Source organism: Polyodon spathula, chromosome 46 (genome assembly GCF_017654505.1).
Source record: "Polyodon spathula isolate WHYD16114869_AA chromosome 46, ASM1765450v1, whole genome shotgun sequence".
NCBI classification, from domain to species: Eukaryota; Metazoa; Chordata; class Actinopteri; order Acipenseriformes; family Polyodontidae; genus Polyodon; species Polyodon spathula.
In genome coordinates, this window is record NC_054579.1 from 1,848,772 (window position 1) to 1,861,016 (window position 12,245).

The 12,245-nt window shown below is 40.0% G+C and overlaps 2 protein-coding genes across 5 annotated transcripts in view; both read right to left on the bottom strand.

Annotated features, from left to right (window-relative positions):
• pla2g6 (phospholipase A2, group VI (cytosolic, calcium-independent)) overlaps nt 1-12,245 on the bottom strand; it is a 196,481-nt gene that overhangs the window by 77,201 nt on the left and 107,035 nt on the right. The window lies entirely within an intron of this gene.
• LOC121306181 (transcription factor MafK-like) overlaps nt 1-12,245 on the bottom strand; it is a 31,841-nt gene that overhangs the window by 4,295 nt on the left and 15,301 nt on the right. The gene's annotated exons all lie outside the window — the stretch shown is intronic.

The following is a 12,245-nucleotide window of genomic DNA, read 5'->3' on the forward strand; positions in this document are numbered from 1 at the left end:
CCCGGAGCACTAACTATACAGTCTGGAACCTAACTGAACCAGGACAGCTAAGCTGTTTACCTGTAACTCAAACTTCCACGGTTTCCTACAGCACTTTACCTTGACTGCTTGGAAGCAGACCACAACTTCTGCCTCCCTGCACACAGCAGCCCTGAACAAACTGCCTGTCTCTCTTAAATCCCCTGCACCTGGCTCTAATTTACAACTACCATCAGGTGCAGGGGATAACAAAACAATTAAACAATTACACAATTAAACCCCATAATACCCAGATGTGCATTCAAACAAGGTTTCACGCAGGGAAGGATTTTAACCCCCTCCCTGGTACCTTACTATATATATATATATATATCAACAATATAAAGTTTCGAAACATTTAATGAATTGCCCTAAATGTGATTATTCAATGGAACATTAAGATAGGCGTGTGTGTGTTGAAAAGAAAGATTTAAAACTTTAAACTCTGTATTGGAATTCTCTGCTGACCTGTCTGCACCTCTGCCCTCCTTGGGTATTGAGCGGTTTGCTATTTTTATTTTACAGAATGATTTTGATATATTAATGCTCACAGATCTAACTGGGAGACTACGTCTCTGAGCTCATCAATACGATAAAGCCTTAATTGTCTGGTTGTTGAGAAGGGTGTATTATGGCTCTGAATGAAAGCAGTCTGCTCCCAAGCATGTGAGTGAAGCTGCTTGTGGAATTTTCCAGCTCAATGAAAACGGGAGCTGCCCAAAATAAACCAGCCACTTCACATGTGCATTGTATCGAGCAGCACCACGGTCGTCCTAGCCCACTGCACAAAGCAGCACTTTTCTGCATACTGCTCGCTATCCTTGCATCTCACCACCACTGCAGCATTTGCAGAGTGCATTTTCAAATGCTAAAAAGGCTTGTTAGGAAAACAGACACTAGTTAAAGTAAAAAGGAAGACTGTCGGTAACACATTCAATGGGGCGAACAGTATTAAAAAAAAACACAAAACGAGCAAAATCGCCATGACATGCAGCACCTCACATTGTGTTACTCACTGGCATGAGGCAGCTCTAACCAAGTTTGATCAGAGTTGGATTAGGGTTCTCTACATGCAGAAATTGGCACATCTAGCCTCCACTATGAGGATTAGTTTTCCACACACACTTAAAGAATTGGATGATGTCTTTTTTTGTTTTTTTTTAATATACATTTCAGAGTGTTCAATTATTTTCTCCCCAATTTAGAATGTCCAATGTTCCCTCCACAGAAATTCCCCACAACTCAGGAGAACTGAAGGTTCAGTGGGCATCCTCCGATACCACGACCAAGCCAGCTTTCTCTTTTTCACCCAGGAACACAAGACCAGATGTCAGTGAGCTACCGCCCTCTAGAGGACAAAGGCCAGTACTGCAGTACTCTGATCTCACCAGGTGCCTGGCAGGCAGGGTCCACTGTAGCGCAATGAGGAGAAACAGTCCCAATTCTATTGTGTATAGCAAAGATATTCTATTGTGTTAGGCAACTTCATAGACAGCAAACGGACTCTGAAGGTGCTGCAAGCCTCTTAATACGTATTTCCTGTGAATTTCCATGCTAGCACTCCTGACAGGGAATGTCACTGTATTGATGGGCTGATGCTGATGTGAAACAAGATGTGCGAGTAGGTTTTTTTGCAGCAATAGTGAAACTTCCTTATTTTATTTTTTTGCCAATATGGCATACCTCCCATGTTTTATTTATTTATTTTGTTTTTACCAGTATGCATACTGGCACATACCGCCCCACTTCAACCACTGGGGAAAAGGTCATTCAGCCCATCAAGACTGGTCCTTTTGTTAGCACACCACTTTCCCTACTGGGTGAATCCAATTTTAATGTATTTTTAAATGTTCCCGTGTTTTAGACCCTACGACGTCTTCTGGTTGGCTATTCCATTCATTTATAACTAACAAATAAACTGTACAGAACAAACTGTTTAAACACCACAGCTGCGCTGTCAAAGTGAAATGGAGAAATACAAGAAACGGGAAAAAAAACATTTAAAAAAAGGGACAACCAGCACCTACACATCCCAGCTCATGTGTCTGCTCTCATTTCCTGTGGTTCAGAAAAGGGTTTTGAAACTGACCAGTCACCCATTTTTAAAGAAGCAAAACCTTGAAATGCTGGAAGAGCCAGCCAATTGCAGCCAGTCACCGCCTCTCCACAGAGGAGAGCGAGCCAAGCAAACAATCACAGCCGCAACGGGCTTGAACCTCTCCTTTGATAAAACTAAACATTTATGCGGACTGATAGCTGTGCCATCCGTAACTACAGATACTCAATAGTGCTAAACTGCAAAAATAAACTTGATAAAGTGTTTAAAAGACACAAAAACAACGTCTGTCATTGAATTTGTTATTTTTCTGAATTGATCATTGATCATATGCCTTTAACAAACCCTTCTATGATGGCACCCTCTGTCTTTCAATTGATTCATTTTGCAATTCAATTGAAACTGTGGCTTGAGGGACAGAGAACTGTGGATTGGACAGCCACTGAATCCACAGCAGTCAAAGTACTGGAATTGAAAATTAAGCATTTCAAATGCTTTTGTGTTACTAGTAACCATCAATACTTTATGTGTGTGTGTGTGTGTGTGTGTGTGTGTGTGTGTGTATATATGTATATATATATATATATATATATATATATATATATATATATATATATATATATATATATATATATATATATATATACACACACACACACACACATACAGTGGCTTGCAAAAGTATTCAGACCCCTGACCAATTCTCTCATATGGTACAAATGGTACACTGAAATTTCGTTCTGTTCGATATTTTATTTTAAAACACTTGAACTCAAACTCAATTATTGTAAGGTGACATTGGTTATGTTGGGAAATATTTTTAAGAAAAATAAAAAACTGAAATATCTTGCTTGCATAAGAATTCAACCCCTACACATTAATATTTGGTAGAGCCACCTTTCACTGCAATAACAGCTTTAAGTCTTTTGGGGTTAAGTATGTACCAGCTTGGCCCATTCTTCTTGGCAGATTTGCTCCAGGTTGTTCAGGTTGGTTGGACAACTCTTGTGGACCGCAATTTTCAAATAGTGCCACAGATTCTCAATGGGATTGAGATCAGGACTTTGACTGGGCCACTGTAGGACATTCACCTTTTTGTTCTTGAGCTACTCCAATGTTGCTTTGGCCTTGTGCTTGGGATCATTGTCCTGCTGAAAGGTGAATTTCATCCCAAGCTTCAGTTTTTTAGTGGACTGAAGCAGATTCTCTTGCAGTATTTTCCTGTATTTTGCTCCTTCCATTCTTACTTCAATTGTAACAGGATTCCCAGTCCCTGCTGATGAGAAGCATCCCCACAGCATGATGCTGCCACCACCGTACTTCACTGTAGGGATGGTATGTCTTGAGGCATGGGCAGTGTTAGGTTTGCGCCACACATAGCGCTTTGAGTTTAGGCCAAAAAGCTCTATATTGGTCTCATCTGACCACAAAACCTTTTCCCACATCGCAGCTGGGTCACTCTCATGCTTTCTGGCAAACTCCAGACGTGCTTTCAGATGGTACTTTTTGAGTAACAGCTTCTTTCTTGCCACCCTCCCATACAGGCCAGTGTTATGCAGAGCTCTTGATATGGTTGGCTGGTGCAAATGTGGTGGAGGATCGGTGATGATCTGGGGGTGCTTCAGCAAGGCTGGAATTGGGCAGCTTTGGCATGAATCAAGCCAAATACAAGGTTGTCCTGGAAGAAAACTTGCTTCCTTCTGCTCTGACAATGTTCCCCAACTCTGAGGATTGTTTTTTCCAGCAGGACAATGCTCCATGCCACACAGCCAGGTCAATCAAGGTGTGGATGGAGGACCACCAGATCAAGACCCTGTCATCTCCAGACCTGAACCCCATTGAAAACCTCTGGAATGGGATCAAGAGGAAGATGGGTGGTCACAAGCCATCAAACAAAGCAGAGCTGCTTGAATTTTTGCGCCAGGAGTGGCATAAAGTCACCCAACATCAATGTGAAAGACTGGTGGAGCGCATGCCAACATGCATGAAAGCTGTGCTTGAAAATCAGGGTTATTTCACCAAATATTGATTTCTGAACTCTTCCTAAGTTCAAACATTAGTATTGTGTTGTTTAAAAATGAATATGAACTTATTTTCTTTGCATTATTCAAGGTCTGACAACACTGCATCTTTTTTGTTATTTTGACCAGTTGTCATTTTCTGCAAATAAATGCTCTATAATGACAATATTTTTATTTGGAATTTGGGAGAAATGTTGTCAGTAGTTTATAGAATAAAACAAAAATGTTCATTTTACCCAAACACATACCTATAAATAGTAAAACCAGAGAAACTGATAATTTTGCAGTGGTCTCTTAATTTTTTCCAGAGCTGTATATATGTTGGGTTTAGCTTCTGAGTTGCAGATAGAATCGCAACAGATCTGTCTCACTAATCCATATGCTTAAGGAGGTGATGGGGGACCTGCTTTCAGGGGCTGTCAGTGAGAAGGAATTAATATCTGGTCTTATTGTCGATATCAGGGCCCTACGCTCTGACATGTACACTATATGTAGTAACTTGCTGGAGGCAAAACACAAAGGATGCGATCGCCACCACGATGCAGACGCTCAATAAGAGTCGACATTGTGCAGACAGTGCAGTGGCAGGACAATGTCAAAGCTGCTATACAGAATATTTGTTCTCTACAGCCCTCTCTGGCTGAACTTGAGGACCAAAACAGGAGGTCTAATCTCTGCTTGATTGGGCTTTCTGAAAGAGCAAAGAAAGATAATGCAATTTCATTTCTTCACGCTAACCTTCCAAAATGGCTCCTTGCTTTAGCCACACAGAGCCCTATAGAAACAGAGAGGGCGTATCGCATACACAGCAGTTCCAAGATACAAGGGGACTGACCTCGTCCCCTAATCTTCAAACTACTTCGCTACACTGATAGACAAGCGATAATCCAAGCCTTTCATCAAGCTAACTCCCTGATTACATACGGTCATGATAAACTGCTGCTGTTTCCAGACTACTTGAAAAGCCACTGTACTGCGCAGGAAAGCGTTCTCACAAATCCAAATGTCTTTACGTCAAGATGGAGTACAGAATTTTTTACTATATCCAGCTCGACTCGACAAGGAAGTGCAAACTCTGTGCAACACACCACAGGATGCTCAGGCTTTTCATGCAAATCTCTAGAAGCAACGTTTCTCCTCCATACCCTGTGTAATGGGGTTTTCTACAGCTGGTCTTTTCATTTTGTGCTCCGGCTTTTGACTACACAGTGATCATTAAAATTCATACGTTCCTGTTTTGTTTTTAATTCCTCTTCCTCTGTGTGGGTTTCGTCAACTCTCTAGTGCTTAATCCCGAGTATATAAAGCTGAATCTATGAGCACTGTTTTGCAATACAGCTTCTGTTACTGCTGTTTCTTGACCATGCAATCTTTTCTTGACCATGCAATACACACACACTGTATATATATATATATATATATATATATATATATATATTTGAGGTTACCGATAAGACTGAGGAGTAATTATTGGCCTTCAGTTTATTTCTTACTTCATAGGCGTTTAAGTGCGTTAGCTCGTATATCTTGGTTACATTCCAACCAAAGTGGGTTCTATTTATGGCATGTTCACCAAGGCTTAGCTGTTTTAAGCTTCGGCTGATTGCCATGTTAGGGTATCTAACAGGCATGTTTATTTTGTTTTTTCGATGCTGTGGGAATTTCAAGTCTGTGGGTGGGCTATGGGGAGGGAGGGGGTGAGATGAGGACGTTAAGATTATTACTGTATTGCTTTGCTGAATCCTAGGGATGGTTGCAGTGATGTCTCCTGTATCATTTGACGTCATGCTTACATGTTTATGAATTTATTTTCAACTCCCATGACTAATCTTATGGGAGGCACGTGTTATGGTGCTTAGTGCTGCTGCCTAGGGGGTCTGTCTGGGTGGAGTTTGCATGTTCTCCCCCTATCTGCGTGGGTTTCCTCCCACAGTCCAGACAAGCTGTTCAGGGTGATTGGTCATTTTAAATTGCCCTCTGTGTGTGTGTGTGTGTGATGGACTGGCGTCCCATCCAGGGTGTAGCCCTGCCTTGCGCCCTGTGTCTGCCGGGATAGGCTCTGGCTCTCCACGACCCTGTAAAGCATTAAGCAGTTAATAATGGATGGATGACTAATCTTTTGATATTATCTTATAATGTGTGAGTTTTAAATTCCCCTAATAAGCACATTGCTTGCCTAGATTTACTAGGAAAAATAAATGATGTTGACATGGTTCAGGAACCTTAAACAAGACACACCGAGACTAGCCAATAAATACTATATGCGACTGCTTCCCCCTTGGCAGAAAACAAAATGAAAGGCGCTCCAACTGTATTACGACACAATATCCAGATTACTATTCTGGGTACAGGAGGGAGATCGAGATGGGAGAGTGGCTTGTCTTAAAACTATTACTTCAGGTAAAAAGTCACCTTTGTATCTGTGTATGCCCCGATGGTATTTGATCTGGTTTTCTTTAAATTTATTGACCAAAATATTATTAGACCGATCAGATCTTAAATTAATTCTTGGTGCTGACATTAACAAAGTGATAAATCCTACTTTAGACCGGTCGAGGATGCACAGTGCAATACACAGCACCTCGTTGCTTCTGCTATGCAATGCTTCGTTTCTGATTTAGCTCTAGTTGATGTCTGGCGTGTGTTTAACCCTTCAGTGAGAGAATTAATTTTCTTCTCCGTCAGACATAAATCCTTCTCTAGGATCGACTTCATTTTTGCATCAAAATCCTTTTTCTCTGAAGTACATAGTGCAGAACTATTCCCTATGTCACTTTCAGATCATCACGCAAACTATTGCAGGTTTACCCTATTGAAATTCCTACTCGAGCCCCATGGTGGCGTTTCAACACCACACTTACAGAACAAAATCACTCCAACAACACAACGTTCCAAACTAGACGAGTTTCTCTGCTTCAACCTCGGTACAGTAGATGATCCCTCATCTTGTGGAAAGGCAGTTAAGCGTTTTATTAAAGACACTGCCACTTTACTCGCCTCAACAAATCAAACCTCAGTAAAAATCAGTAGAACTAGAAACCAAGACTAGCCATCTTGGAACATTACAAAACTCATTCTCTGAGGCCTTTCAGCTGGAAGTAGATCTTATCAAAAAAAGAACTTCATCTCCTTCTTAGACAACGCGCAGTTTCTTATCCACAGATCTAGACAACATTACTACTTTAATGGTAGCAGAGCTAGTCACCTCCTAGCTATGAGACTCAGTCGTATCGAACGTTTCGTCTATCAAGACCACGTAGGGAGATATAGCGTCTGATGCCGTTCAAATAAACTCTGAATTTCACTCCTTTTATTCTAAACTCTACTGCTCTGAGGTTCTTTTTGATGAAGATAATTGTAAACAATTCCTTCAAAAACTTAACCAGCCACGCCTTTGAGCCGATGAGTCAGCTGCACTCTGTGCTCCAATCTCCGTGGATGAATTGAAGGAGGCTTTACAGGACATGAGCAGAGGCAAATCCACAGGATTTGATGGAATCCCATCTGAGTTTTTTCTTACTTTTTGGAATCAATTGGGACCATCATTATTGAAAATGATACATACTGCTATAGACAAGGGCTCTTTCCACTCTTTCAGCTATCATTTCCTTGTTACTTAAAGATAAAGATCCCGCTATATGGGCAAGTTACTGATCCATCTCAATGATAAATGCAGATGTTAATCTTTATGTCTGGAAGCCCACATGACTAAACTAATTCATCACGCTCAAACAGGCTTCATCAAGGCTCGTTTAGCCTCCGATAATGTTCGCCACCCTCTTCATGTTATTCACATGGCCGTGGATGTTGACACCCTGTGTGCTGCTCGCTCTTTAGATGCCGAAAAGGCTTTTGACCATCTCGAATGGGAATACCTCTGATCGAGTCTAGCCTATATGGGTCTATGTACTGAGTTTATTAATATAGTTAAAACTATATGCCAATCCCACTGCGATGGTGCTCACAGGTACTAAATCCTCATCCCCAGTTCGCTATTTCCAGGCATACTCGTCAAGGCTTCCTGCTATCCCCTCTGCTGTTTGCCCTGTCACTTGAATCATTAGCTCAGGTGATCCGCCAATGTATCACTCGTTCCCCTGTCACTCTCAATAATACACAGCACCATATTTCACTTTATGCAGATGACGTATTGCTATTTGTTAATGTTCCCCAATCACTCCCCCACCTTTTGTCTCTTTTTGATGATTCAAGTTTGTTTTCAGGATGAACTGGTCTAGGTTTGCTCCAATGCCCTCGAATGCTGCAGTGAAGGATACAGTTTTACCTTCAGACATTCGATGGTTAAACACGTTAAATATCTTGGGGCAGACATTGTCTAGATGAAGACATTTCTGAGTCAACAAAAACTCCTCTGTCGTTTTCAAAGATTCCTTCTCCAATTTCACTATCTCCCATATATTTATAATGCACATTTTTATTTCCTGCATGCAGTACCTTACACTTTTCTCTATTAAATGTCATTTGCCATGTGTCTGCCCAGTTCTGAATCTTGTCTAGATCATTTTGAATGACCTTTGCTGCTGCAACAGTGTTTGCCACTCCTCCTATTTTTGTGTCATCTGCAAATTTAACAAGTTTGCTTACTATACCATAATCTAAATCGTTAATGTAGATTAGGAATAGCAGAGAATCTAATACTGATCCCTGTGGTACTCCACTGGTTACCACACTCCATTCTGAGGTTTCTCCTCTAATCAGTACTTTCTGTTTTCTACATGTTAACCACTCCCTAATCCATGTACATGTGTTTCCTTGAATCCCTACTGCGTTCAGTTTGAGAATTAATCTTTTACACGGGACTTTGTCAAAAGCTTTCTGGAAATCTAAATAAACCACGTCATATGCTTTACAGTTATCCATTATCAATGTTGCATCCTCAAAAAAGTCAAGCAGTGTTTCATTGGATCACATACGTCAAGCTACGATCCAGTGGCATTTAGACTCGGACGACAATCAAAAACAAAAAAGGTTGTGGATAGTGCATTACTCAAAACCAAAAAATATAAAAATTTAAATTCTGAAACAGCGGCATTTGACACCGTAGTAATATTAAATATTATTAGTTTCGCTCAAGACAGATGGCTACAGTTGGGACTGATTTAAAACAAAATATGATCTCTGCATCATCATCCTGTATTTGTTCACAGACACACATTCTCAGTAACTTTTAGAAGCAACACCACAGATTACGTTCTTGACAGTAAATTAACATATACAAGACACATTTTTAATTTCATGGAATATTCAATTTCATTAAAATGTAACCGATTTGTTATTGTTACAAGCTATACACACTCTGTGTGTATATATATATATATATATATATATATATATATAGGCTGCTTTGTGCAATATTGCTTATTATAGAGAATTATATTGAGCACTTTGAAGAAATATTTCAAATTGCTTTTTACAAATTAAAAAAAAATGTCCTAAGACAATGTAATTGATTTGGTTACGGATCCATTTAAGAACTTTCTCAGAAAAAAATGGAGGTATACACCAGAAGTACTGATGAAGGCACCAATTATTCAAAACAGAGGTAATTATATGGAATTACTTTCTCTGATTTCTGACTGACAGCATGTCAGCAATCACTTGTCAATAGCCATAGTGTTCTCGGGTACCTCTAACAAGATTCGAACGGCTTCATCTCTTCGGTGCCTCAGGTCCTGCTAGATTCAGGAGATGGCTCCCGATTTTTGCAGTCTAACTCAACTGCGCCTGCTTTATTTGCACTATCCATAGACATCTTCACTTAGAATTACTGTTTGTTTTATTTTGTACTGCACACCACAAAACTAAAATAATCAGGACAATTAAAGCATTAATATCATTCTGTTCATGAAATTAATTGGAGACTGAAGTTAATGAGAAGCAATTACCCTCTGCAGTACAAATTAAAATAGTGAGCTGCTTTTTAAACGAAAAATGAGAAAAAGCAGGTCGTGCAGAGAATTTATACTGGACCCCGACGCCCCTGATAAAACGAGGGAGTGGTAGTACAGTATTTGTTATTAGCCTGTTCGTTTTTCTCTAGGTCTCTCGCGGCCCTCGATATACAGCGGATTTGTACTGGACCCCGACACCCGTGATATAGAGTTGGTGGTGTATATGAAAAAAGGCAGAGGGCTTGGGGTCCCCTTAAACTCCCAGCAGCAGTAGAATCTTATTGTATTCTGACTCACAACACTCCATATTATTATTAAATTTATTTATTTGGCAGACACCTTTATCCAAGGTGACTTGTAAGTGTTACAGGGCAGTACTGTACAGAGTTACAATGCGATATTAATATTTAAATACAACAGAGTTTACAGCAAGTGCAAATAATACTACTACTAAAATACAGTATGGATGTAACAAGTTAGGATTACAAGTTATCTCTACAATTACATATTAGTACTGCAATAGTGCATCAGCTGAGGAGCCAGTAAAATGGTACTGAGGTCAGGCATGTCCAGTGCATCAGGGTAGAGCAAGGAGATCTATAAGTGCAGTCTAAATAGGGTTTACTCCAATTCAACTGTTAAACACATTTTCCCCACTATCCAGCACTGAAAAGAAACCAGTAGCCCATCGTTTTATTCTAATAAACGTAACTGTTACACACTGCCAGCGTATATTTAAAAAGGCAATGCACACAACAAGCATCTAGATTTCAAGACCACGTCACTAGCAATTTGCATTTGCAATATTTTTTTGTAAAGGCTGGAGAAAGGCAGACAAATAGCCCATCCTATCAAATTAATTTGCTGAACTTAAAGTAACAAAATAATAAAATACATTAAAGGCAAAGAGTGAACAAACACTGCTGGGGAAGGGCTAAAAATATAAAATACGACAAACACTAACAAAAGAAAAAAAAAACACACCACTAGATTTGTTCACAGAGAAAGGAAGTGGTATAATATGAAACTTTGGAAATAGATCTGTCTTTAGTGACACTACTGTTGTCATAATGCAATAGACATGCAGGAGTGCAGGGTCTTCTGGGAATAGCAGTTTATCTGGTACTCTGAAAGGCATTTCCAATCAGCAGAAATGCAGAGAAAAACTAAACTCCCATACTCAATGCGTCTCAACAACGCCGGCTTCGATTGGTTTAAATGGGGATAAACAGTCATAGGATTTTCCACGCTATCGATTTTTTGTTATCGATTAAGTTTTCCTACCGTTACAATGGATTTCTTCTTCTGGTCCACAGCTCATAGTCGCACTGTCAGTAAAGCAGTGCTTCAGCATGGGGTGGGAGGGTTTGAGTTGCTCCAATAATTAAAACCAGGGACCAGACTACAGCACCTGCCATTGCTAGTGCTGTACTATGTGTGGTTATAGCAGATAGGAGTTTATAACAAAGGCTTGTTTCTTCGGAAGAGCCAGGTCTGCTGTTACTATAGGATTGTTAAATCTAAGGTTTAGGTTAAAATGTAATTTCTTGCATTTTAGACTTTTTTTTTTATATGTTTTAATGAACATTATAATGCTACACAACAATATATACAGGTCGGCACTCACACATCCAACCCTATAAGACTGACTTCAGTGACTGTTAAACGAGTGTGATAAACGAGTTATTTCATCTGATATGACGTGTAGGTACTGTACTAGTTGTAGATTTCATCTGCATTACAGTCATGTTTAATTCCTCAGCAGTAATCAAAGCAAAATATTCCTGCAGCGTTTCCCCCAGTCTGTCTGGGACACTTAAGTCAGGGCCATAAACTGACATTTGATCCCTAAATGGACTATATTTTGAAAGCTGTTGGAAAACATGGATCGAGAATTGATTAGCAGTTTGCTACGCATGTGAACTGGCAGACCTATACTGGTGTTCTTTTCTGAAAAGAGACTAATTTTGCAGATAGCAGACTGTTTGGTTCAAATTGCATGCACTGCTAACAGTTGATAGAGACGTTGCGTCTACAAGCTCTTGCCCAACATTGACTGCAAGCTAACAAGATAACAATGCTGTGGACTAGAAGGGAACACGCTCTACAGACTTCAGAGAGATCGAAAGAGATAATGCCACTAGGATCAAAGGGGGTCGCAAGAAGATAACAAAAGGCAGATGTATGGACCTTTTTTCTCCAGGAGTGTGAAGAATGCACTGAGTTCAGAGAACATAT